This window comes from Somniosus microcephalus, chromosome 1 (assembly GCF_052327205.1).
Source record: "Somniosus microcephalus isolate GS21.2 chromosome 1, FLI_Smic_1.0, whole genome shotgun sequence".
Taxonomy (NCBI): Eukaryota; Metazoa; Chordata; class Chondrichthyes; order Squaliformes; family Somniosidae; genus Somniosus; species Somniosus microcephalus.
In genome coordinates, this window is record NC_140987.1 from 298,583,998 (window position 1) to 298,610,899 (window position 26,902).

Here is a 26,902-nt window from a genome sequence, read left to right on the forward strand (position 1 = left end):
CCTGCGGCAGAGATACATCCGAAGCAGTTAACGAGCGTCGAGAAGAGGCATCCGCCCTCGTCATTCTGCTGAGAGAAGACTCGAGTCTGCAGAGCAAGGAAGAAGGAAGAATTCTGACACGAAGCCTTCCATCAGCAACAGGCAGTGATCGTCCCTTCTATCACGGTGGTGAGTGAGCCGATCAGCGACGAGAAGCAAGTCGGCCACGTTGACTGTGCGTAGGGGAGAAAATAAAAAGAAACGGAGGATATAAGGGCGGTGAACTCGACCACGGCCGGGGAAAGGAGCCGGACGGAAGTCGGGGCCAGAGGCGCTGAGACTGGGGCAGCGTAGGGCACGGAAGCCGCGGTACAAGCGGGAACGCAGCCAGTGTGAGAGACCGGGCTACAAGCGGGCTGGGAGACGCAACAGCGTCGTGAGACAGCTTGACCGCGACCGGTGAAAAAGGCCGGGCAGCTACCAAGGCCGCGAGGCGCTGCGACCGGGATCGTAAGGCGCGGGAGGTAATAAAAAAAAAAAAATAATAAATAAATAAAACCGCGGAGAACTCAGCCGCAGCCGGGGGAGGAAAGGATCGGACTGCGAGAGGGCTGGGAGGCAAGATTGAAAACCGCTGAGGGAGAGACAGAGCCCGAGCGAGCGGGAGAGACAGAGCCCAAGCGAGCGGGAGAGCGAGGGAGAGCGAGCGAGCGGGAGAGACAGAGTCCGAGCGAGGGGGGAACGGGACCGAGCGAGAGAGACCGAGCGAGATTTCCGCCCAGCGGCTTACAGCAGCTTTCCGCAAAGGACCAAGAGCTGGAACTGTCCGCCGCCAACTGGTTGTCCCCAGCGCCCGGTTGCCCCTGTCGGGAAAGGGAACAAGGAACTCAATCAGCTGTTCTCGCGCTTCAGAATAAACCGAAAGTCAGCGGTCGTCGCCCGAGGGCAAAGCTTACCCCTCCCGCCAGAGGAAGAAATGCGGGAAGCCGCCAGTTAGGCGGGGAAGAAGACAAGCGCGGGAAACCACCATTCTCAGAGGCGGGGAAGAAGATAAGCGTGGGAAACCGCCATTTAAAAAAAAATTAAAAAGTTAAAGAAAAATTCGTTGTTTCTCAGAAAGATTGTGAAGATGCCTAAGCGTGGTAACATCAACGATTTCGATTCCGATGTGGAAGATTGGGCCACGTATGTAGAACGCATCGAGATATATTGTAAGGCCAATAAAATAGCAAATGATGATAAAGCTCTAACCTTACTAAACTCAATGGGTGCGAAGACATACGGGCTATTGAAGCATCTTCTATCACCAGCTAAACCGGCGGATCAGACTTTCGCTAATATTGTTGCTGTCTTGAAGGATCATTTGATCCCCACACCGCTGATGTTAGCGGAATGATTCAAATTTTATGCGAGAACGCAACTGAAAGAGGAAAGCAACGCGGAGTACTTGGTTGAACTGCGTAGACTAGCGAAATACTGTCAGTTTGGGGAAAATCTGACAGAGGCATTGAGAGACAAGTTCGTGTGCGGGTTGTCGAAGGAAGGAACACAAAAGCGACTGCTCGAAGAGAACGATCTTACACTTGATAAGGCTGTCCTTATTGCAGCATCGCACGAAGCCGCAGCGAGAGGCACTGCGGAAATGCAGCTGAAGGCAGCGGTACTCAGCGTGGATCAAATGACTTCGGGTACAACGAAATGTTATCGTTGTGGGAAGACAACACACGACCAGAACCAATGCTGGTTTAAAAACCAGGAATGTAGAAAATGTGGCAAACTTGGTCACATAGCTAAAGTATGCCGGTCAGGAAAGAAGACCAGCAAAAAAAAAAAGTCACCGCCGGAAAAGTACAGCAAGGTACACAAGGTGGCTGAGAAGAGTTCGGATGAACAGAATTCGGATTCAGACTCCAACAGCAAGGAACTGGGTACTCTGAGAATTCACAATATGAGTAAGGAAGCTGACCGACAAACTATCTGGGTCACACTGCAGATAGCAGGAGTCCATGTGAAAATGGACTTGGACACCGGAGCGGCGTTGACGGTCATGAATAAACAAGATTACAAAAAGTTATTCAAACATATTCCCCTACGGGACACGAAGATAGTATTGCAGACATACACGGGACAAAAAGTATACCCTATCGGAAAGATAAATGTCAAGGTGATTCACAAGGGCAAAGAACACCAAGGAATGGAATTATATGTACTACCTGAGGGAGGTCCACCACTTCTGGGACGGGAGTGGATCAGGAAAATAAATATGGACTGGCACTCCCTAAAAGCAATAACGGTAGATTCCGGAAAGAAAAATGTCAAACCTGCACGATTGTCCAGAATACTGGATGAGGGCATATGCAACAGTGACAGGGACAAAGCAGAGAGTGAGAACTCGGTGAAGACAATCAGCTCAGACTCTGGAACTGATGATGGTAAGACCAGCCCATGTGCAAAAGACAAGTCTAAAATGGACTTGCAGACTAATGATGGAAAAACGAAGGAGTGCATAAATGCTTCAGAAGAGAGCAAAGTATCAGAACAGATTTCCACCGAACAACAACAACATAGGTTGACAGAGAATTCTGAGTCTGTCCAGTCTTCAGACATGCACATTTCTGAGGAACACCGGGCTCGAACTCAACTCCATTTCAAACTACAACAGCAATTAGAACAAATGATTCGCCGTCTTGAGCAAGAGATGAATGCAACGAAAAAGTTCTTTGACACAGAGTGGGAGAATCTGGAAAGACAACAGAAGCAGCTGATGGAGAAAATGGAGCAGGAGCACACAAACCGTCTGCGCGAGGAGGCCAAACGAATCAAAGCTGATTCGGTTTCTGAAGGGGCGTGCTCTAATCTGCTGGAGCAAGATGTTCAGCAACTGAAGGCGCTTGTTAGCAGGTTGCAGGCAGAAAAGGCTGATTTGGTTGCCATGAATTCTGAGCTCCTACTGAAGTTGGGTGTAGCATCATCGGACGATTCATTTGTTGAAATTCGAATGGTGGAGGCTGCGGATGATGGCGAATTAAAAGCAGCAAAGGAGCCCCAGTGCAAGGTTACAAACAGCCCTGCAGCCTATACGTCAAAAACACATGACGACGATACTGGGAAACATCTGATGTCAGAAGAGTTAACGGTCAGCCAACTCCTTCATATGCTGAGGGACAAGACTCTGAAATGGGAAAAACTTGAACACGAGCTTCAATCTTCAAAGGGAAGGGGTTCGGAGCTCTCAAAAGTTATTGAAATAGCTGAGGTTGCAACACAGACTGAGAAGATTGCAACAGAGCAGCCCTTGGATGCCAAGAGTACGCTGACTCATGGCAATGTAGAACAACAGAATGCTGAAACAGCTGCTCCAGTAGAGGGATTGAATAGTCCGATCAATCAATCTCCGAATGAAGTTGAAGTATTGAAATCACAAATGATGTCACTGGTAAAAGACTTGCAGGAAGCCCAGAAAAAGCTGGCTGAAGCTGAATGCATGAAGAAGTCTCTTCAGGAGAGATGTCTGGATCTGGAACAAAAGCTGGCTAACATCCAGCTGGGCATGGAGGAAATAGAGGACCCTCTTGCTGGCCTAGCTCAGGACGACACCGATTATTACCACTACCTGGACGACACCGAATATTACCACGACCTGTTCTGCCCAGCTTGTAGGGAAGTCTTCCAAAGTAAAAAAACCATGAAGAATCACGAAAAGTCTAAGAAACACCGGGAGATGGTGGCGCTGATACGGCAACAGGAGGAAGAGGTGGAGGAACTGTGCATGCAGCTGGGAGTGGAGCCCAGAGAGTCTCCAAGAAGCAGAAAAGGAAAAGACGAAGCAGAAGATGATGACCCATCTGAACCATTATCACCTCTACCAGGTCACGCACGTGGTCCCTCCGAACTGAGTCAAATCAGTTTGGAAGTAGGAAAACTTCCCAAGGTACTCGAGCCTTTAGAAGTCAGCAAGGCTGGTTCTGAAGTTACGGAAGTTCAAGCTGTTAAGTCCAGTGAAGGACTATTGGATGAGTCACCCCAGCAACGTGAACCTACTATACCACCGGGAACTACTACACCACCGAGGCGTTATCTCGACCGAGTCAGGAAGCGCAGGAGGCGCCTCCGCAGAGACTGAATCTGTGAACTGTTTCCCGCAGAGACTACATCTGTGAACTGTTTTTACATGAAGTTGAATATATGTTATGATGTTATGTTTAATGGGGAATAGGTATATTGTAAGCTAAAAAAGGAGGATTGTAGTGTATGTAACCGTTCTACCTTTAAGAGAACTATTGCATGTAACCGTCCACCTTTAAGAGAACTATTTTAGGGGTTGCACTACTTTATCTTGGCTGCTGTATACTGTAATACCGGCGGTGACCACACCGGTATATAAGTGCTGTGTAATGATTTATTGGGCAGTTCCGCCCTGACCTTCGAATAGTAAAGTCCTGTTAAAGTTTACTCTTGTGGTCTGTGTAGTAATTCGCAATATAACACACAGACTTTACACATACCACCCTCAAAGTTCGGGCATGGTGGAACGAATGAACCGAACCCTTAAAAATGCATTGGCAAAGGCAATGCAGACGTCGGGGAAAACCTGGACTAAAGTATTGCCCATTATCCTAATGAAGCTGCGAGCCACTGAAAACCGAACGACAGGCTTGACCCCTTATGAATTGATGACAGGAAGGGCGATGCAATTGCCAGAAGGCATCATAACAGGTGGGGCCGATGTATGCCCTTTAAAAGATAGACTAAAACGATACGTTCTGGAACTTAGCACTCAATTAAAGGAGATGCGAAAGAATGTCCGCGATAATCAGGAGGACAAGGATCGGGCACAAGAGCTCACAATGACGGCTTATGTTCCCTCAGCGGGTAGTAAAGTCATGGTGAAAACTCTGCCCAGCAAACCAGGGTTCGCCCCAAAATGGAGTGGGCCATATGAAATCATAATCAGTGGGGATACCTGTGCCTGTCTAGACATAAGGGGTAAAGGAATATGGAAGCATTGGACACAATTGAAAGTATACAAAGACAACTGACTGGCTACTTTCTGAATCTGTTTTACAGGTGATCTGCCTACCCTTTGTCATAAAATTCCTGTAAAGACTGGACTGTAGTGATATATTAATCATGTTTAGAGTATTATGGGTAATGGCGTTATTTCATATTGTCACGGGAAGTGCGATATCCCATTTACATAAAGAGAGAGGATTGCATGTAAATACCTTTCTGTATATGTCATATGTCTATGCGAAAAAAATGGGCCAAAGCTCCTGCTGGGTGTGCGCCCATGTGCCCACCCATACGGGGGGAGGAATCTCATTAAGGCCTATCCCCTTTAAGGTAGAGGAGATGGTAGGGTGGTTATTATACTCTAATACCACCTGGAATAAGGAGGATACCATACAAACCCAAAATAGCTTGAATCCAGATCAGCTGGAACATGAGTGGAAACAGGCAGGGTATAACCCCACGAACTTTAAAGGATGGTTTCATCCCCAGTACGATAATCAAAGGTATCCAGAAGAGCTATTAGTCAGCACAGGGGGAAAACTAAACAATGCAGAGGAGGAAGTCTGCTTGGTAAACTATGACGAGACAGGGTTAGTGGTTGGATGGAGTAAGTGCAAGTATAATTACACTTTAACCAAAACCAGTACTAAACCACCAGGTGCCCTAGAATGGCCCCACGTGGGAACGTTTAATTTATCCGAAGTGCTAAACCGGACTAGCAATCTACCCTGGAGGGGAATACCTGGGATCATGTCCCAACTTTGGAACAAATTTGAGGCCTATAATAATACCTATTTCATTTGTGGATATAAGGCGTATCCATGGCTTCCACGAACCTGGACTGGGTCATGCTATATAGGATACGTAGTACCATACATCCATCATTTATCCTCCCTAACCCACCACTACGGGTACCAGTCGTTATGGCAACCAGCCAAGCGTGTTAAGAGAGCCATTACGGAAACCGAAAGATTCTGGGCAAAAGCATTCCCCTGGTACGGAACAGGAAAAATAGCAAGGGAATCCATAAACATGGCAGCAGTGCTCGAACAAATAGCCAACGATACGGCTGAGTCCCTGAGAGAAATGAATGCTGAAATGGTGGCGATCCGGACCATCGCCTTACAGAATAGGATGGCCCTAGATTATCTGTTGGCGGCGCAAGGAGGCACCTGTGCCCTGATCGGGCCAGACTGCTGTACATATGTCCCAGATAGCTCCGAGAATATCACGAGCCTAGCAGCGGGTAGTCAAAACCGCCCAACGCATTACCGGCACCCGGCTACCGACCATAGAACATATATATCAGAAACGCTGCCTACGGAGGGCACGGTCCATCATCAAAGACCCTACCCACCCCAGCCACAGTCTGTTCGCCCTCCTACCATCTGGAAGACGCTACAGATGCATTCGCACCCGTACGACCAGATTTAGGAACAGCTTCTTTCCCAGGGCTGTCATCCTGCTGAACTCCACAAATAAACACTAAAGCCTGCACATCTGCCGATGCACTTTATTATGGTCATATTTATGCTAATATATATGTACAAATGTATGTTGAAATGTTTAAGTGTCCAATCCAAATTGTACACTCTCGGGAGCCGCAAGCCTACATTTCGTTGTACTGCACTTGTGCACTAACAATGACAATAAAAGTTGATTTGATTTGATTTGATTTGATATCCAAGAAGAAATAAAGAAGCTCCAGCAACCCACAAGCACAGGGTGGCTTGATTGGTTGCAAGGGAAAACCGGGTGGGGAGCGTGGATGATGCAAGGGATAATAATAATAGTTGTAATTTGTATGTTGATGTGTTGTGCGCTGAGCCTTATAAAGCTGTGTTGCCAAGCTGCTATGAAAACCGTGATGCCGATCGCCTCTATCGAGGAGGAACACACCAACCTGCTACCAAGGGATGAAGACACTGTCGAAGGAACAACCGAACCCCCGGACATAAGCCAGTGGCTGTAAGCACCGGCGAAAGGGGGACCGAGGATGGTCATCTGGGAGCAAATGAATCATGCTCCAGGACCAAGAGGAGGGACTGTTAGAATAAAATTTTGCTGGACAAGATTGCTGGACAAGATTTTGCTGGAAAAGACACAAACAACAAATTCGCTGACTGGGACTAATTGAATCACTGCACAGTGAGACATGCCACGCTTACGCATGGCTGGAACAAAGTTCATCTCATGTCCTGACTGGGACTAATTGAATCACTGAGGACTAACAAGGTTCACTGGTATCCTATCATCGAACTAATCACTTGTATCCTATTATCGAACTAATCACATTCCGCCGGGGAATAAGACGGAACGAAGACCTGAAGAGGCAGAATTGGCAACACAAGTGTGTAAACTCCTGACTGGAGGAAAATAACGATATGCGCTAATAAACGAATTGATTGGATGAATGTAAATGATCTAAAACCAACTTCTTGGAATTGTATATAAGCTCGGCACGTACTACAATCGGGGAGAAGGTGCTCTCGCAGACCACGTGGTTGCAGACGCTTCTCCCAGAGCTCTGTCATTTAATAAAGTTGTCTCTCTTACTCAAAGTCTAGTTTCCAAGGAATCATTTTTCCTACAACAGTGGCAAGCCGGGTGATCGGTCCCGTCGCCACTGGAGACGCTGACCCCATTCTGGACAGCAATGGTAAGGTCATCACTTTTTTGTCCTCTCTCCTTCCAGTTGTTCCTCACAAGACCAGACTTTGACACTTTCAATCCAACTGACTAAATCGCTGCACTAATTCCTCCCTTGCTGCCACCCTGTCCTCACGCTAAAGCCACTCTTGTACCTCCCTGCTTTAAGATGGTGATTCACCAGTTGAGGAGACGGGCCCTCAAGCTGCCAATGGGAGTGAAGCTGAAGGTGAGGAGGAAGAGGAAGCCGGAGCATCAGTGCCACCCTCTCCCGAGGAAGCCCATGCCCACACTGGAAACACGCCTTCCCTGGAGGGGAGCAGGGAGGAATGGTCTGATGAGGGTGAAGTTCCAGGACTGAGCAGGCTGCAGCAACACGATGGGGGTGGGGAAGCTCGGGGGCCTTCTCCCCGGAGGGAGAGTATGGCTTCGACGCCTGCTGCAGTGGACGCAGAGGAGGAGCAGTTCCTCGCTGAAATGAGGGCCCCGGCAGAACACAGGCACACTGAGCTCATGGCTGCAGTGGGAAGGGCGCCTGAATGCATTGAATCACTGGCAAGGAGTGTGGAGCACTTTGCTGTAGCACAGGCAGATGCCACGCAAATGTTTAGTGCTGCAATTCAGTCACTGGCTGCCATGATCCCATCTCTGACTGCTCTCATGCAGGCTCAGATTGAGGCCACGCGTGCACTGACTGCTGCCATCCTCGTTGGTTCGGATACATTTCCCTGGGGCTCTCACCACACTGCAGCAGGCCAGCAATCTGTGCTCCAGCAGATTGCTGTGCATGCTGAAGTGCTGCCCCATGGGAGTGCCAGTGTGTCGGGCGAGCAGGGAGTTGCTGTCCTCTCTCAAGATGACAGCATTCCTGCTGCCACCACTGTCACTTCTCCACTGCACTTGCCACTGCCTGTAGGACAGACTGCTGCCACCCATGCAGAGTTGGTGCAGTCTGCAGCCGGGCCCTCCAGGCCCAGAGCTGGTCGAGGCCGTCCTTCAAGGGCATCTGCAGTCTCAGGTTGTGACAATCAGCAGCCTTCCACCAGCCTTGCTGCAGCCACTGGGGCCCCATTACGGAGGAGCTGCAGGGTGGGAAGGGGGGAATTTCGCAATGGAAGGAGATCACCCTCGAAGGGCAAAAAGTAGGAGGTGTGACAAAATGTTGTTCATTTTTTTATTAAAGGCCGAGGTTCATGGTCATATTTTTTTCACTGTTTTTCACATTGTCTCCAGGTTGTGAGAGCCAGTTATGTTAATGACTGTTTTTTTCTGTGTTTCTTTCTATTAGTTTGTCATGCGGAAATGACACACACAGAGTTTGTAAAATTATAACGTTTCTGTATTCAAAATGTACATGTTTGGTCTTTGCAATCTTTGTTGCCTTGACCGGCTTAGGGGTTGCGGGTTGGTTTCATTCAGGTTGTTCTCAATGGCAGAAGCCATTTCCTCAGAAGGGGCCGAGGAGCGGCTTGCTATCAGCATTTGACGGACGGCCCTTCCACTTCAAAATTGTGTGCCTCCCTCCCGCCTTGGTGCTGCTGATGATTATACTCCTCATCTTCCTCCTCCTCTTCCTCCTCCTCCTCTGGTGGTGCTCCAAGGCCTGGTGGCATTGGCTGGGTCCTGAGGATTGCCAGGTTATGCAGCATGCAGCACACAACAACGAACTGGGAAACTCGCTCAGGCGAGTACTGCAGGGCTCCTCCAGAATGGTCCAGACAGCGGAACCGTTGCTTGAGCACGCCGATCGTGTGCTCAATGATGTTCCTGGCAGCTAGATGGCTCTCGTTCCATCGCAGCTCAGCAGGGGTGTTGGGCAAACGGAGTGGTGTCATCAGCCAAGTGCACAGAGGATATCCCTTGTCTCCGAGAAGCCAACCACCTGGGTGACGCGGTGCCTGGAATAGTTCTGCCACAGTTGTCTGGCGCAGGATGAAGGCATCGTGGCTGCTGCTGGAAATGTGGGCATTGACAGCGAGTATCAGCTGTCTGTTGTCACAGACCAACTGAACGTTTAAGGAATGGAAGCCCTTTCGGTTGCGGAAATCCTCGGCATTCTCATGCGGAGCACGCAGTGCCACATGCGTGCAGTCAATGGCACCCTGCACCATGGGGAAGCCCGCTATCCTAGCAAAGCCCATTGCATGTTCTTGCTGCTTGTCCGGTGTCATGGTAAAAGAGATGTACTCTCATCTCCTTTTAAAGAGGGCATTTGTGACCTGACGGATGCAGCAATGCACCGCGAACTGGGAGATATTGGCGATGTCCCCAGTAGCTGCTTGAAATGAGCCGGTGGCATAAAAGTTGAGAGCCACTGTTATCTTCACTGCCACCGACAGAGAGGTCCTGCTCCTCAGTTGAGGCTGCAGATCTGGCTGAAGCAGGTGGCAGAGCTCAGTGACTACCTCCTTGCTGAAGCGTAGCCTTCACAAACACTGCTCCTCAGATATATTAATGTAGGAGAATTGTTGGCAAAATACCCTGGGAGGGCAAGGTCTCTTGTACAGAGGCCTGTTGGCCCTCCTCCATCTGACCATGATTGCCACTCTCTCTCTGCGTCTCTGTGCCCTCCGAATGTGATGGAGCAGGACGACGCCCCCATTCATTGTTGCCCCCATAGTATCTTGGCAATCAAAGTAATGAAGGTCAGAAACCAAAGTACCTGCAAAGTTATGGTAAGAAGCCAAAACTACTTCAGACAGCGTTGACTCAATGCAGAAGTCTCCCTTTCTCTCTTTGTCTCTCTCAAAATCTCTCTCTCTCTCTCTCTCTCAGAACGAGTGGTGCAAAAATGTTTACCACAGAAAAGGCCCGGAAGAAGCCCCCTTTAAATAGCACCCCCCAGCCCCACAGCGACTGGGAAGCGTTCCAGTCTACCTGTCCTTGGTTGCGCCAGGCGGAAAGGAGGGGGGCGCCACTCAATTCCTGTTCCGGGGCGTCACAAGAGCATTGCACTCTCAAATGACGTCAAGATCTACGTGCGCAGAAGATCAGGCGGTATTGTTTAGCGCCGCCGCAAAATGTCCGGTCAATTCCGTGAGAGGCGCAGAGATCGCCTCGCCCGGGCGCTAGTTGATTTGCGCTCCATTAGCACCCTCTTAAGGTGCTAACAGGAGGCGCAAGCCAACTGAATTTTTCTACCTTTCTGTCTAACTGGACCCACTGAAGTGTGAGTATCTGAGCTGGCGCAAGGTAAGCATGATGCCTTGAGGATTTGTCATTTTTGAGGTCCATGGATTCCTGCTGCATGCATGAAGGCCCTGTTGGAGATAAAAAGTATCAATCAGTACTCGTAAATTTAAAAGTTGCAATTTATCATTCTGAAGATGATCGTATTTCACTCACTGCTGAAATCAAGTCAACATGATTGAGTGTGTAGGAATTAACACTAAGTGGGGTTGGGGTTATTGTCTCTGGCCAGTCAAAAGCCTCTGAGCTGCTCCAGGGACCCCCGTGTGCTTTCGAAGTGCTCCCCTATTCCTGGTTCTGACCGCCGGACTTATTCGGTAGCGATGTAGACAGAAAACGTGACTCGTGGTTGGGTGCAAAACAAACCAGCATTTATTGAAACAAAAAGAAGGTAACAAATTGAAAATAAACAATACAGCACACTTATGCTGAAATACAGCACTTCACTTAACACAGTACACTTCTTGTCCACTAAAGCACTTGTTTACTTAATAGAACACTGTTGATTAAATGCAGCATTTTACTTCTTAGTACAACACTGTTACTTAGATACAGCACTTTTTAAATACAGCTACTTAGTGTCCACTGAAGCACCTTTTCTGCTTGGTGCAACACCCTTTTAATAGCACTTTCAATACAGAACTCTTGGTGTTCACTGCAGCACTTCACTGCTTAGTGCAACACCCTTTTAATAGCACTTTCAATACAGAACTCTTAGTGTTCACTACAGCACTTTTCTGATAGTGCAACACTGTTACTTAAAGAGGGGAGGAGAAAACGGACACAACGAGGGAAAATTGACTAAAATTACAGTTTTAACAAAATTCCCCTTAAATCCCACCCCTTAATACCTATTCTAAGTTGCCTTGTAATGGGCCAGAAAAGGTATGCTCACCAATGAAAACGCCTGCTCCGTGCCCCCTGTGGTCTATGATTTTCACCGCCCCGAAGTAGAGAACACCCCAGTATTTAAAAGTAAACTGCTGGTATTCCATTCCTTTAGGCAGGCTTCTGAGATGTTCTTCTTTAGGCAGAGCATGGAGGCGAGGTGGCAGAGAGAGAGCTCACTTCCTGCGAAGCTATCTTATAGCCCATTTGGGGCCAAAACCATCCCGCCCAAATCCAGATGCATCTGGGCTAAACAAAAGGGATCCGATGTCCCCATTAAACTGTGATGGGTTTTGAAAAAATTACCCATTTATTGTGATGGGTTTGTGAATGTATTCCCATTCATCATACTGGGTTTGAATAGAGCTGTCTTGGTTTGAAAAAAAAAGCATGTCTTTCCTTCATTGCTGAGTAAACAACCTTGGAAGTTAGTGTAAACAAAAGTCATTGTCCTGTGGTCAAACTGAAACCGCAGTCTCAAGTGGTTAATCCTTTGTGTAAACATTGTGGCAGTTTCTGTAAACAAACATCGATTGTCTCTGCAGGGAGGGAAACTCCCTGAACTGCCTTTGATTGGCAGTTTAACTGCTCCATTGCTCCAGGGCTGGGATTTTTTCTAAATCCTTTGTCAGCCATCTTTGATCTTCCCTTTTCATATGTCCACAGCCTGTGTTCTGCCACGAGGTCGGGCAGCCATCTTTGATTACCCTTTTTTCACAGACACAACAGGCTGCCTTTCCAATGTCTTTTGTCTTCTGCCATGAGGTCTGACGGCAATTTTGATCCCTGGATTTTTAAAGGTATATTACCCAGGTATTCTTTAATCGAAAAAATCAATCTTCGGAACCGTAGGAAATTTCAAAATTATTGCGAAATCCTTACAGTCCCCCATCGGATGCTAAAACTTGCTTGTAATATCCTGGCCAAAGCTGAGCAATAATTTCTGACCCCCCACAAACAACCTTCCCTTATTCTTATCTAAATCTATCTTTGATCCCCTGACACCTCCATCTCCCCTGCCCAGAGAGAATCGCAGTACAGTAGGCATCTATCGACAGAAAACCAAGATTAATTAACTAATCAATACACGGAGGGGGTCCAATGCCCCTGCACCACTCATATTTACAATAATTCAAGCATGGAGGGGGTCCAACGCCCCTGCACCACCTGTATTCACAATAATTCAAGCATGGAGGGGTCCGACGCCCCTGCATCACTTGTAACATAATTTTAACATGATACAACATCTTTAATGGGATTGTCACCCAGCCAACATATCTGCTAAAAATACACATGGAAGACAACGAGCTACCCCTTTTTTTTATTACAATGCAATTGCCTGGCACTTTATTAAATGGCACTATTCTTCAGCCATAAATGTATTTTAAATTTTCACCATCTGCAAGCACAACAATTCCTAGGCATATGCAATTTGTTCCCTTAACTCCAAACAAGCAGTAAAATAATTAACAAGACACGTTGTAAATTCTTAATCTTAATTGGATTATCAGTAACAGTTTAAATCTAGTGGGCATCCACTTGCTGCAGAACCCTTCCTTCGCGGGCTAGGAGTGCACCTTCTTTGAGCATCCAATGACACGCTGGTCCTCTGTGCCTTCCGGAACTCTGAAAAAGACTAAAAAAAACATCTAGCCAGGTCCCCTGGCCCAGGGGAGTGTATTCAGGTCCCGCGACCTTGATTCAAAATACAATTCCTGAACGGTACCATATTTAAAACTTATACACTAATAATATCACTACTGAATTACAAAAGAAAAAATTAAAATTAACATGTTCTACCTTAATACACGTTCTACCTTAACCCTTTATTGCACATTACTTGCACAAAGCTATATGCAAGCGCCGCCCGTCTCCGGGCAGCCAGCCTAATCCCTGTTTGGGCTGCCACAGGCTGCTCCTTGCGGTGTGGCTGGACTGATTCCAACTTCTCGTCCCTCGCAGCTTATGGCTGCTGTTTGGGGACTTCCTCCTTTTTGCTTCTCCCTGACTCGGGAGACCGCCCTACTCCACTGGAAAGTGGGTGACCATACTTTCTTGGGCTGGGGTACCCGAAGAGATTTCCTAGGGAGTGTCGCTGGTGGGGCTACCCCGGCGAGCAGACCCTTAGCTCGGGTCACACTCCCTGCTGGCTGGGGACCTCCTCCTTCAGGTCCCTCCCTTCCCAAACCTGGGCTGGGGACAGGCAATCCCTTGCCACCGGCTGCCGGTGGCTGAGAGCCTTCCCCTTCAGGTCTAAAACCTGGTTCAGGCTCCTCCCCGAAGTCCCACAAGAGAGGGGAATCGCTCAGGCCAAGTGCTGGGGAGCTTCTCCACTCATACACCCGACTGCGCCTGCTTGTGCAGTTTGTGTGTGCATACGCGCTGCAGGCTGGGGATTTCTAATCTCAGGTACAATCCCAGCTGCCTGTTTCCCTGCCCCCGGTTTAAACAAACCGCATTGTTTGCTATAACTGGCTGCCTGCCAATAGTCCTGTTGAAAATCCATTTCTCTTACCAGGGCGGCCTCAAAGGTGGAGTCTGGGGCTTGGACCTGCTTTTGGTCCGGGGCCAAAACTATCCCCTGTGTGCCTTCCTTATCCTGGATTACTGCTACCGGACCTGCTCTACTGGGGTCCCAGAACTCTCCTTCCCTGTTCCCCTGCTTAAACAGTTCGCACTGGTCATGAATGGCTCCTCCCCTAACACAAGCCACAGCGCCTGCCTGTGCAGCCTGTGAGCTTGTGCCCGCTGCGGGCTGGGGATTTCTGTCCTCAGGTTCACTCTCAGCTGCCTGTTTCCCTGTGGGTCCAATTAAGTTAAATGGGACCGGGTTAGACTGGGGGGAATTGGTCAGGTCTTCCGAGTGGACCACCATACTGGAGGCTCCAGTGTCCACTGAATATCTCCCCTGCACCATCTTCACCCACATCTCAACATAGGGCCTGCTTCCCTCAGCATTTTCGCGGGGACACAGGTCAACAGGCTGCGCTGGCTCTAGTCATTGCTGGGAGAGAGGTGGGGCAGACGGAGTCAAAGCACCGGTGGTGGCTGCTACTCTCCCCTGGCCAGTCAGAAGAGACCATAGGGATTGTAAAAATGACTCAATTGCTGTGGGAGGGAGGACTGGCCCTGCCTTTTGGGCTGGGGCTGTGGGTACCTTTCCCTTGTCCCTCCAAGGATTTTTACAGTCTTTTCTCCAGTGACCGTCTTTCCCGCACCCAAAGCAATTTAACCTAGCCTGAGAGGGCCGGTTCCCCTCCTGGTGCCACTCTTTCTTACTCTGGCTCCCAGGTTTAACCTCATGGACTCTTCCCTTGGGTTGGGGAGCCTCAATACCCCTCATGTTCCTGAAGGCTACTGTGAGCCGGCGGATCACCGCTTCTTTGGTGGTCTGGGGGTTTCGGGGGTCAAACCAAGACACGGCCTGGGGTTGGATCTGCGGTAGGCTGTTTGTCATGAGACACCGGAGCCAGTGAGTCAATTGGACTGGGTCCAGTGCTGCCCACCCTAGCATTCCCGGGCATGCGCTCCGGTAGACTAGCCACAGCCTGTCTGTGAACGCTTGCGGGGAATCCCCTGGGAGCTGCACCATTCTTTCCACCTGAGCGAACGGGCTACCATCATTGAGTCCCATGGCCTCCAATACCTCATTCTTGAGACCCTCATAATCCCTCTGCCCCCTTTTGCACTCACCAGATAGGGACTGGAGGAGTTCACCTGCCAGGGAAAACAGCAGCATTTTTGCCTGCTCTGCATCATTGCAGTCATTTACACAAGCTGCTTGCTCTATGTCCCTGAAGTGCAGAGAGGGGTCTCCCTTTTTAGTGAGCTTGGGGATGTGGCTAACCATGTCCCTGAGCTGGTGGGTGCCATACGGCACCACAAACTGATTCTGGATGGCCCCTGGGTCATCTTCATCAACGGGCGGACCGTACCTCCGTTGTCGGAGGGGGTACACTGGTCCTGGTCCCGGCCTATCTAACGGGGCCTGCTGTGCTTCCTCTATCACCTCATCCTCCACCTGCCTTTGCTGCCAGAGCTTCTGAAAGCTCGGAGCCATGGGTGTCGGTCGTGGGACCTCTGATTCCCTGACCAACCACTCCCTGGGTGTTGCCTGTGGGACGGTTTTACTTGGGTTGCCAGTAAAATCCGACTTACCTTTGCTCTTTTCACAGCCATATTCAGGCTTTCTATCTCTGCCCTACAGGGGCCATGATCTGCTTCTTCAAACCCTTGCTCGCAGGCCAGCTTATATGCTGCCTTTATCTCCCTAACCTTTTCCTCCTGCTCTTTTATTTCTTGCATGAGGCGAGCGTTCTCCTCCCGCACCCTCATCTCATTGTTCTTGACCTCTGCAATGAGGCACTTCAGGTACTCTGACTCATGCCTCATGTGGCTTTTGCCCTCACTAAACTGGACCACCAGGCGCTCTACCTTAGCCTGGTATTCTTCAACCTCCCTTTCCCTGTCCCAACTCTCTGCTCTGGCTTCCCTAAGCCTGCGGGAACCTGACCACAAACAAACCAGTGGAATAAAAAGAAACCCAATAACTGCTGCTCTCTCCAGACTCAAACCACCGTCTGCTACATCGCACACCGTTGCCGATGCTCCTGCCGTGGTCGCCATTTTGTAGGAATTAACACTAAGCGGGGTTGGGGTTATTGTCTCTGGCCAGTCAGAAGCCTCTGAGCTGCTCCAGGGACCCCCGTGCGGTTTCAAAGCGCTCCCCTATTCCTGGTTCTGACCGCCGGACTTATTCGGTAGCGATGTAGACAGAAAACGTGACTCGTGGTTGGGTGCAAAACAGACCAGCATTTATTGAAACAAAAAGAAGGAAACAAATGGAAAATAAATGATACAGCACACTTATGCTGAAATACAGCACTTCACTTAACACAGTACACTTCTTGTCCACTAAAGCACTCGTTTACTTAATAGAACACTGTTGCTTAAATGCAGCACTTTACTTCTTCGTACAACACTGTTACTTCAATACAGCACTTTTTAAATACAGCTACTTATTGTCCACTGAAGCACCTTTTCTGCTTAGTGCAACACCCTTTTAATAGCACTTTGAATACAGAACTCTTAGTGTCCACTACAGCACTTCTCTGCTAGTGCAACACTGTTACTTAAAAAGCACTCTTGATACAGAACTCTTAGTGTTCACTACAGCACTTTTCTGCTAGTGCAACACTGTCTTAATTAAATAACACTTTTAATACAGAACTCTTAGTGTTCACTACAGCACTTCACTGCTTAATGCAACACCCTTTTAATAGCACTTTCAATACAGAACTCTTAGTGTTCACTACAGCACTTTTCTGCTAGTACAACACTGTTACTTAAATAGGGGAGGAGAAAACGGACACAACGAGGGAAAATTGACTAAAATTACAGTTTTAACAAAATTCCCCTTAATTCCCACCCCTTAATACCTATTCTAAGTTGCCTTGTAATGGGCCAGAAAAGGTATGCTCACCAATGAAAACACCTGCTCCGTGCCCCCTGCGGTCTATGATCATCACTGCCCCGAAGTAGAGAATACCCCAGTATTTAAAAGTAAACTGCTGGTATTCCACTTCTTTAGGCAGGCTTCTGAGCTGTTCTGCTGTAGGCAGAGCATGGAGGTGAGGCGGCAGAGAGAGAGATCACTTCCTGAGAAGCTATCTTATACCCCATTTGGGGCCAAAACCATCCCGCCCAAGTCCAGATGCATCTGGACTAAACAAAAGGGATCCGATGTCCCCATTAAACTGTGATGGGTTTTGGATGAATTACCCATTTATTGTGATGGGTTTGTGAATGTATTCCCATTCATCATACTGGGTTTGAATAGCGCTGTCTTGGTTTGAAAAAAAAGCATGTCTTTCCTTAATTGCTGAGTAAACATCCTTGGAAGTTAGTGTAAACAAAAGTCATTGTCCTGTGGTCAAACTGAAACCGCAGTCTCAAGTGGTTAATCCTTTGTGTAAACATTGTGGCAGTTTCTGTAAACAAACATCGATTGTCTCTGCAGGGAGGGAAACTCCCTGAACTGCCTTTGATTGGCAGTTTAACTACTCCATTGCTCCAGGGCTGGGATTTTTTTCTAAACCCTTTGTCAGCCATCTTTGATCTTCCCTTTTCATATGTCCACAGCCTGTGTTCTGCCATGAGGTCGGGCAGCCATCTTTGATTACCCCTTTTTCACAGACACAACAGGCTGCCTTTCCAATGCCTTTTGTCTTCTGCCACGAGGTCTGATGGCCATTTTGATCCCTGGATTTTTAAAGGTATATTACCCAGGTATTCTTTAATCGAAAAAATCAATCTTCGGAACCGTAGGAAATTTCAAAATTATTGCAAAATCCTTAAAAGTGTTGTATGACAGGCATGTGCATTATATTTGATTCTGTCACCAGGTAGCTGGGAGGTCCATATCTCTCCATCTCCAAAGATCAGGGATGCCGAGGCACCACTGAGCTCCAGCACTTCCTCCTCTGAAGTTGCCAACTGTGTTATCTGAGGAGGCCCATCTCCAGTTCTGTCCCTTGTATTTTGCACTCTTTACTCCTGCAACCTGGGAAAAAGCAGACCTATGAGTAAGTATAATGGCACATGTTCACCCAATGGATGGAGTGCATTTGGTGAGGGTGACTATCAAGGAGAGGCAGCAAATTGCAAAAGGATGAGGGTGAATGGCAGTGGTAGATGGGGATGTAAGGAAGTGGATAAAAAAAGGAGAGGTGTGCTTGCAAGTTAAGTGGGCGTAGAGAGTGATGTGATGTTGTAGGCTTGTCAAGGCAGGGTGAGGGGGTTGGGTGATGCCCACAGCAGGATGTAGGTGAATGTGCAACTGTACTCACCTTTCCTGACCTGGTTAGCTCATTTGGTGAGGGTGACTATCAAGGAGAGGCAGCAAATTGCAAAAGGGCAGTAGACAGAAGGCTGGAAACTATAGACCGGTTAGCCTAACATCTGTGGTAGGTAAAATTTTGGAGTCCATTATTAAGGAGACAGTAACAGGACATTTGGATAATCATAATTTAATAGGACAAAGTCAGCATGGTTTTATGAAGGGGAAGTCATGTTTGACAAATTTGCTGGAGTTCTTTGAGGAAGTAACATATAGGGTGGATAAAGGGGAACCAGTGGGCGTAGTGTATTTAGACTTCCAAAAGGCATTTGACAAGATGCCACACAGAAGATTATTGCTTAAGATAAAAAATCACGGGATTGGGGGTAATACTCTGGCATGGATAAAGGATTGGCTATCTAACAGAAGGCAGAGAGTTGGGATAAATGGTTCATTCTCAGACTGGCAATCAGTAACTAGTGGTGTTCCGCAGGGGTCAGTGCTGGGTCCCCAACTCTTTACAATCTATATTAACGATTTGGAGGAGGGGACCGAGTGTAACATATCAAAGTTTGCAGATGATACTAAGATGGGAGGGAAAGTAGTGAGTGAGGAGGACATAAAAAACCTGCAAGGGGACATCGACAGGCTAAGTAAGTGGGCAGAGATTTGGCAGATGGAATACAATACTGGAAAGTGTGAGGTTATGCACTTTGGCAGGAAAAATCGTAGAGCAAGTTATTATCTTAATGGCAAGAAACTGGAAAGTACTGAAGTACAAAGGGATCTGGGGGTCCTGGTGCACGAAACTCAAAAGGTTAGTATGCAGGTGCAGCAAGTGATTAAGAAGGCCAATGGAATGTTGGCTTTCATTGCTAGGGGGATAGAATATAAAAATAGGGAGGTATTGCTTCAGTTGTACAAGGTATTGGTGAGACCGCACCTGGAATACTGCGTACAGTTTTGGTGTCCATACATAAGAAAGGACATACTTGCTCTCGAGTCAGTACAAAGAAGGTTCACTCGGTTAATCCCGGGGATGAGGGGATGGACATATGAGGAGAGGTTGAGTAGATTGGGACTCTACTCATTGGAGTTCAGAAGAATGAGAGGCGATCTTATTGAAACATATAAGATTGTGAAGGGGTTGGATCGGGTGGATGCGGGGAAGATGTTCCCGATGATGGGTGAAACTAGAACTAGGGGGCATAGTCTTAGAATAAGGGGTGGCTCTTTCAAAACTGAGATGAGGAGGAACTACTTCACTCAGAGGGTGGTAGGTCCATGGAATATGCTGCCCTAAAAAGCTGTAGAAGCTACATCATTACATAAATTTAAAACAGAAATAGACATTTTCCTGGAAGTAAAGGGAATTAAGGGTTATGGGGAGCGGGCAGGAATTTGGACATGAGTCTAGGTTCGGATCGGTCATGGCCCTGTGGGTAGCGGAGTGAGCCCAGGGGCCGTATAGCCTGATCCTGCTCCTATTTCGTGTGTCTAATTCTGTTAGATTCAGGAGATGGTTCTGTGACAGTGGATTGGCGGTTAGGATCAGATCAGCCATGATCTTGTTGAATGGCGGAGCAGGCTCGAGGGGCCGATTGGCCTACTCCTGCTCCTATTTCTTATGTTCTTATGTTCTTATGTTCTTATTAAAGTGCTTCCTGCACTGAATCGAGGAGCATGAAACCATGCTTCTGCTGCTGACCTCCTGTCCACCTCCAGCCACCCCTTCTTTATGACCTCAGTAGGTTTCTTCCTCCCGTTGCTGGGAAGAGTATCTCTCTTCGCCTCCTCACAGCCCCCAGCAGTACATCCCCAGTCATTGAAGCAGGGCACAGCCTTTGACTCTCCTGAATCCATTCTCACAGATCATCTTCTCTTGCTTCCAGCTCCCAACTCCTCCACATTCCATCTTTGGATTGGGCTTTGAATACTGGAGTTGAAATCACATCATGCGGGTCCTCATCGCTCCCGCTGCTGCGCAATCCACCCCAAACCTGGAAGTAAATGGATAATGAAGCGTCTGCATTAAAATACCACTGACAGGCGTGCTTCACTTACTTCTGGGTTTCCCACGCGATGTTGAACCCCCCCGCTCACAAAGTACCTCCGCATTATCATCAGGGCCATTCTCTCCACATCAACCCTGTTCAACTCATTCATAATTTTAAAGACCTCTAGCAGGTCTTCTCTTTTCTAAAGAAAAAAGCTCAAATCTGTTCAAACTTTCCCGATGTAATCTCTCAGTTCTGGTGCCATCCTTGTAAATCTGTTTTGCAGTTTCTCCAGTGCTTCTATGTCCCTTTTATAGTACGGAGATGAGAATTGTGCACAGGCCTGACCGGGGTCCTATACAAGTTTAACACTACTTTTGAATTCTATACTGCTAGAAATAAATCCCAGTGCTTTGTTAGCATTTTTAATTGCTTTGCTGACCTGTGATGCTGCTTTTAATGATTTGTTCACCTGTATCCCTAGATCCTTTTGCTCTTCTACCCCATTCAGCTTTGTATTTTCTAAGATGTAGGTGATGTTTGTATTTTTCCCACCATAGTGCATCACTTCACGTTTATCTATGTTAAATTTCATTTGCCACTTAACTGCCCAGTCTGCAAGTTTTCTAATGTCTTCTTGTACTATATTGCATTCTTCCTCTGTTTTAGCTACAACCCCCAGTTTGGCATCATCTGTAAATTTTGATATTGAGTTACTTTTTCTAAGTCCAAATCATTAATGTAAATTATGAATAACAGTGGTCCCAGTACTGATCCTTGTGGAACACTGCTTTCTACCTACCAATCTGAATAATTACCCTTTACCCCTGCTCTCTGCTTTCTATTTTTAGCCAATTTTCTCCCTACTCAGTGATTTGTCCCCTGACTCCACATGAGCCAACCGTGTGGAACCTTTTCAAAGATCTTTTGAAAATCCAAGTATGTACATACTATATTATCCTAGTCTACTCTTATCATTGCCTCTTCAAAGAATTCTATCAGGTTAGTTAAGCGTGACTTAGCCTTTCGGAATCTATGCTAACAACTTTTATTATATTTTCTGTCTCTAGAATCTCTCCTATCACTTCTTTTAGTACAGATTCCAGTATCTTTCCTACCACTGACATTAATCTGACTGGTCTGTAGTTCCTAGTCAACTGACATGTGTTAAGTCAGTTTCAGCTCATTCCTGGGTTATCTATGCATTTTCTATATATCACATGTGTATTCTGTGTTACTATATAAATTGTAAGGTTAATAGGTATTCTGAAGGTCAGGACTAACTTTGACAACAACATTAAATTAAAATAAACATGCCAGTGAGATCCAAAAAATTGCAATTAAATTAGACCATTCTGTTTTCATACATAGAAAACATCATCCAGCACAGAGCAGTTCTTTTGCTCAGTGACCCTGCCACTGGACTCAATATCCACCACCTCCATCACTCACACACTGTGGCTGCAGCATATATGGTCTACAGAATGCACTGGAGTAACTCACCAAGCTTACCTCAACAGGAACTCCCTCACCTGCAACCTGAACAACTAAGAACGGACCAGAGCATTGATACCATGGGAACACCATCGCCTCCAAGTTTCCCTCTAAGTCATGCACCATCCTAACTTGGACCTATATCATTGTTCCTTCATTGTCGCTGGGTCAGTATCTTAGAATTCACTACCACACATCATTTTGAGGGAACCATCACCACAAGGACTGCACCATTCAAGGAGAAGCCCCACCACCACCTTTCTAGTGTCACTAGGGATGGGCAATGAATGTGGCCTAGCCAGCATTACCCACATCCTGAGAGCAAATTCAGAAGGAATTATAGAACTGCAAGGATTCCTTTTGAAGTTACAAGTTTAACTTCATATAACACTGACTCTGGGGGTCTCTGCTTTATTACCAAAATTCCCAACACTTTTTTAGAATTATGTTTCTCTAACTATTAAAGTGCTCATCCTGATATTGCTTGTGCTACATGAACTTGCCGTAACCAAGGGCTGGATTTAGCGGAGGGTCAGAAGGTGCAATCAGTGGGGGGTCGAGTGGGAAAGTGTGTTTTTTTCCCCGGCGGGTCAGGACCTCGCTGTGAACCCGCCGCCATGTGCCTTTCCCCAATGTCGGGTCTGTCAGCGCTGAGCAGACCTGACACGCAGTGGCGGGGGACCCAATTCAGGGAATTAGTGGCTTCTTTGGAGCCACTGAAGAATGATTTTCAGCTTACCTTTTGCATTTGAAAGCTCGCCCATGGGGTCCACGTTGGTCATGGACAATGTCTGTCAGCTGAGGCGGGAGGTCAGTGGCCATTGAATCAACTGTTGAGTTGACAGCTTCAATGTAAAGTAAAAGCTCCCACCTTACAGATATATCTTCCCTCAGCCACAAGCTCTTCCTCACTGCATTTCCACAACAGATTCACTATACTGCAAGTCTTTACACAAGTCTCCATCTAGTCTGACCTCATTACCTCTCTCAACATTGACAGATTGCTTCTGTCTTCTCTACTTTGCCTGCCACCTATTCTATCAGTATGGGTGCCCTTTATACTCTCTCAACTTGGTCCTCAGAATCCCACCACAATCAGCCCATTTCATTTCACAGAACAGGATGGAGCCAGCAGCGGGGTCAGGACCCACCACCGACATCACCCGCCACAGACCCGCCGGGGTTCGTAAAATCGTGGCCCATTTTTTTTTTAACATGGTAATGGTTAATTTTGTCTTTAATCTTAATATATACATCTTACTGAACAAGTAATCATATACCAGATCTATATGGTATTCCACGCTTGGTGAACTGTAATAGCTGCAAGAAATTTATTGTACAATAGTCACCACTGGGAATAGGGACAACATTGTAAATCAATTTCCTGATTGAGCATGTATTAAATTATAACATACAGCCCAAATGTAATATATCTGTGTCTTTGGTAGCTTGTCTTACAGGTAAATCTGACAATGTCTCAGGACTTTGGATTCATCTCTGAGGCAGGCACTGCAAGGCAGTTTATTAATTCAGAACACTCAGATAGCATCCTGCAAGGTGTGGACTGGCCCACTGGTCATTGTTTATAACAGCAGTTGAGGGTCAATAGGACTGAGGCTGACCTCAAAGAATGCAGAATTCCTCAGTCTGTTAGGTCATAGTAGTAGGGTTCATGCAGTGACCCAGAGTTGTGCAAAAATCCTGTTTATTTTCAGATCAACAATGGAGCAAATGTTGGCTACCTCACCCCAGACCTCAGGTGATAGATATGTGGTTGTGGTACGCAGTGCACTGCAATAAAGCAGTGTCAATATTGAGAAGCCAGACTCTGCCCTTCTGAAGGTTAAGGTGCCTTTTTAAAATTGCAAAAATCCACTATTTTGTGCCTTATATAACTCAAATGATATCTACATAAAAATAGAAGTGAACTCTTTGTTTGGATCTCAACAGTTCTGACATCTTGATCATTGTTCTTAAAAAGTTTAATTAAAGTTTTGTTCTTGGAGCAGCTGGGGTTTTGAATCTACAGTTTTTATTTGATTTAGTAAGCAAATCATTGGAATGCTTTGATGGCTGGTCTATGCTGAGTTGGCTGATCTCACTGGGATGAATGTAGAGCACTCCACTGCTTCACCAGTTCACCACTCCTGGTTGACAGAGAGTAACAGCTCAGGCAAGATTTCCATTCTTAACTGCTGTCCTGTGACCCCCCAGCTAGAAGTAGACATGTGTGGATGTTGGATGACGACATGATGGGGCTCAACTGTGGTGTACCCAAAGATCATAAGGGAGGAAACCAGGAGAAATAGAGACACACTGAAGGCAGCGTGAGTGTCCTATATGCCCTATCTGTGCCTGTTTCTGTCTGAAACACATAGGAGCTTTATTAGAATGTTCAAAAAGGGACAGCTTTATTTTACAGCCAGTGAGCTTGTTGAATGCCAAGTTCCTACCACACCCAAGAAACTAGGCAGAAAGGTTCCATTCGAGTGGATTTTTAGATGAGAGGACATATGAAGGGTACATTATGGTTCAGGTAAGTGTTTTTAAGGCCATTTACAGGTCTTTTTTATTATTTTTTCTTTATTTCCAGTTGTCATTAGCTTTTTATTTGCCCCAGCTCCCTTTCCTGGTGCCTACAGGAATCCCCCCCCATCTACCATGCTTAGAAGAAAAGGAGGACCTATGGAGGGATATCAGGTTCGTTTGGCATCAAGAGCTGCTCCATGGCCCCCATTAACATTTGCACCCCTGCGTCTGCAAACAGAGGTGGAATTAGTCTGTTTTGGCAGATATTGTGCTGATAGAGACTTTGCTTCCCAAAGGAAACTGCATCAGAAGACCCCTGGTGGCTTCTTTGCAATACTTGAATGTTTGATGAACAATTATGTTGGATGCTTCTTTAGACTCAGCCCAATCACAGCATGTTATACTTAACATGGTGCTGCATCAAAGAAGGCGATCAAGAGCCAGCATTGTCTGATTGGCTGCAGCTGCCAAGATGCCACAAACTATTTCTGCAGGCCATGGAACAGCTACCTGCCAATGACATTGGGGGTTTGTCTTCTCAGGGCCTGGATCAGTAGAGAATCAGATGCCGAGCTGTGTCGTCTGCTGAAAGGCACCTGCAGCTGCCAAGCCACAGAGGGCTGGTAGATGTAAGAACAGTAATGGTTAGCTTTGGCCTGAAACATGACTGACCATGGCGCGGCACAGAGGTCAACCTCCTGCAGCACCACTCTGAATTCAGCAGCCATCAAACAAGGGTGTTGGTGTTGGGCTGCTCTGTTGCTTGAGTTCAAACTCAGGCCTACATCTTTTCCTTTATTTTTGCCTGTCACTTCTTAATCTCCTGCCCCTTCAGCTTGGCGAAGGCTGTTGATGAATTGTGGTGCCTTTCGAAGCTCTCATGAAGCTTTCGCAATTTTTGCACATCTTGTGATGCTCCCATTTAATTGTTTACATTCCTTTAAATTTCACGTAGAATTTTTCCCTTGCACTACTAGCATCTTACCTAAACCCATTTCAGTTTGCACCTAGTGTTGTGAATCATTATTCAAATTAGATTACATTAGAGAATTGAATTTATTTGCACCTGACCTTTTGAGCGGGCTTAAGATCACTGCTAAACTGACATAGACCTTAGACAAATATCAGTTCCAACACAACTTTAAATTAACACTACACTCAGCACCTGATAAAACAATCTTAATGTTGGCATAGAAGCCACTGATCAAAAGATGGAGAAAGACTTGTCAGCGATAAGCTCAAAATTGCTTCTTTTTATCTTTTGTAGATTGGATTTTAAAAACAAATTTAAAGAGACAATGTGTATGATTTTCAGCCTATTCACAAACACATTATTAATATTGTTGGGGGCCAATTTTGTGTGGAATTGTGTCTCAGAGCATTCGCCACAGTTCCCAAGATCAATAACAAAGAAAAAAAAAATCAATAAAAATGCAGCATTGTCTTTTTGTAAGATAAGTTGTGTAAACCAAATACTACAGATCTGCATAACTTATGAATCACTTTGGCATTATTGAGTTTCGTTGTCTATGTTATTTGTGGAATCACACTTGTATTTGCCATTCAATATTCACTACAATATAACCATGCCGTTTTTCATTACAGTGCAGTATATTCTCCAGCTATTCTGCACCACAGCAGTTCATCAATGTGTTCTCCAACAGATCCGATCAACAATGCAGAAGGGTGATTAGTTTCATTTTGTATGCATTATTAGTTAATTTATAAAATTGGATTAGGATGTGCATCATCTGGGGTTTTTAAAATACGGGAACGGTAGCAGAGTGGTTAGGTTACTGGACTAGTAATCCAGAAGCCTGGACTGATAATTTGGCACAGACGTGAGTTTACCATGGCAGCTGGGGAATTTAAATTCAGTTAATTAAACAAATCTGAAGTAAAAAGCTAGTATCAGTAATGGTGACCATGACAACTGCTGAGATTGTGAACCGGATTGTAAAAAACCATCTGGTTCACTAATGTACCTTAGGGAAGGAAATCTGCCCTCCTTACCTGGTCTGACCTGGTCTGGCCTGGCCTATATGTGACTCCAGACCTACAGCAATGTGATTGACTCTTAACTGCCCTCTGAAATGGCCTAGCAAGCCAATCAGTTGTACCAAACCGCGATGACAAAGTCACTGTGGGAGCACCTTCACCACGCGGACTGCAGCAATTCAAGAAGGCAGCTGAACACCACCTTCTCAAGGGCAGATAGGGATGGGCAATAAATGCTGGCCTTGCCAGCAACGCCCACATCCCATGAATGAATAAAAAATAAATTGCAACAGTGACTACACTTCAAAAGTATTTAATTGGCTGTAAA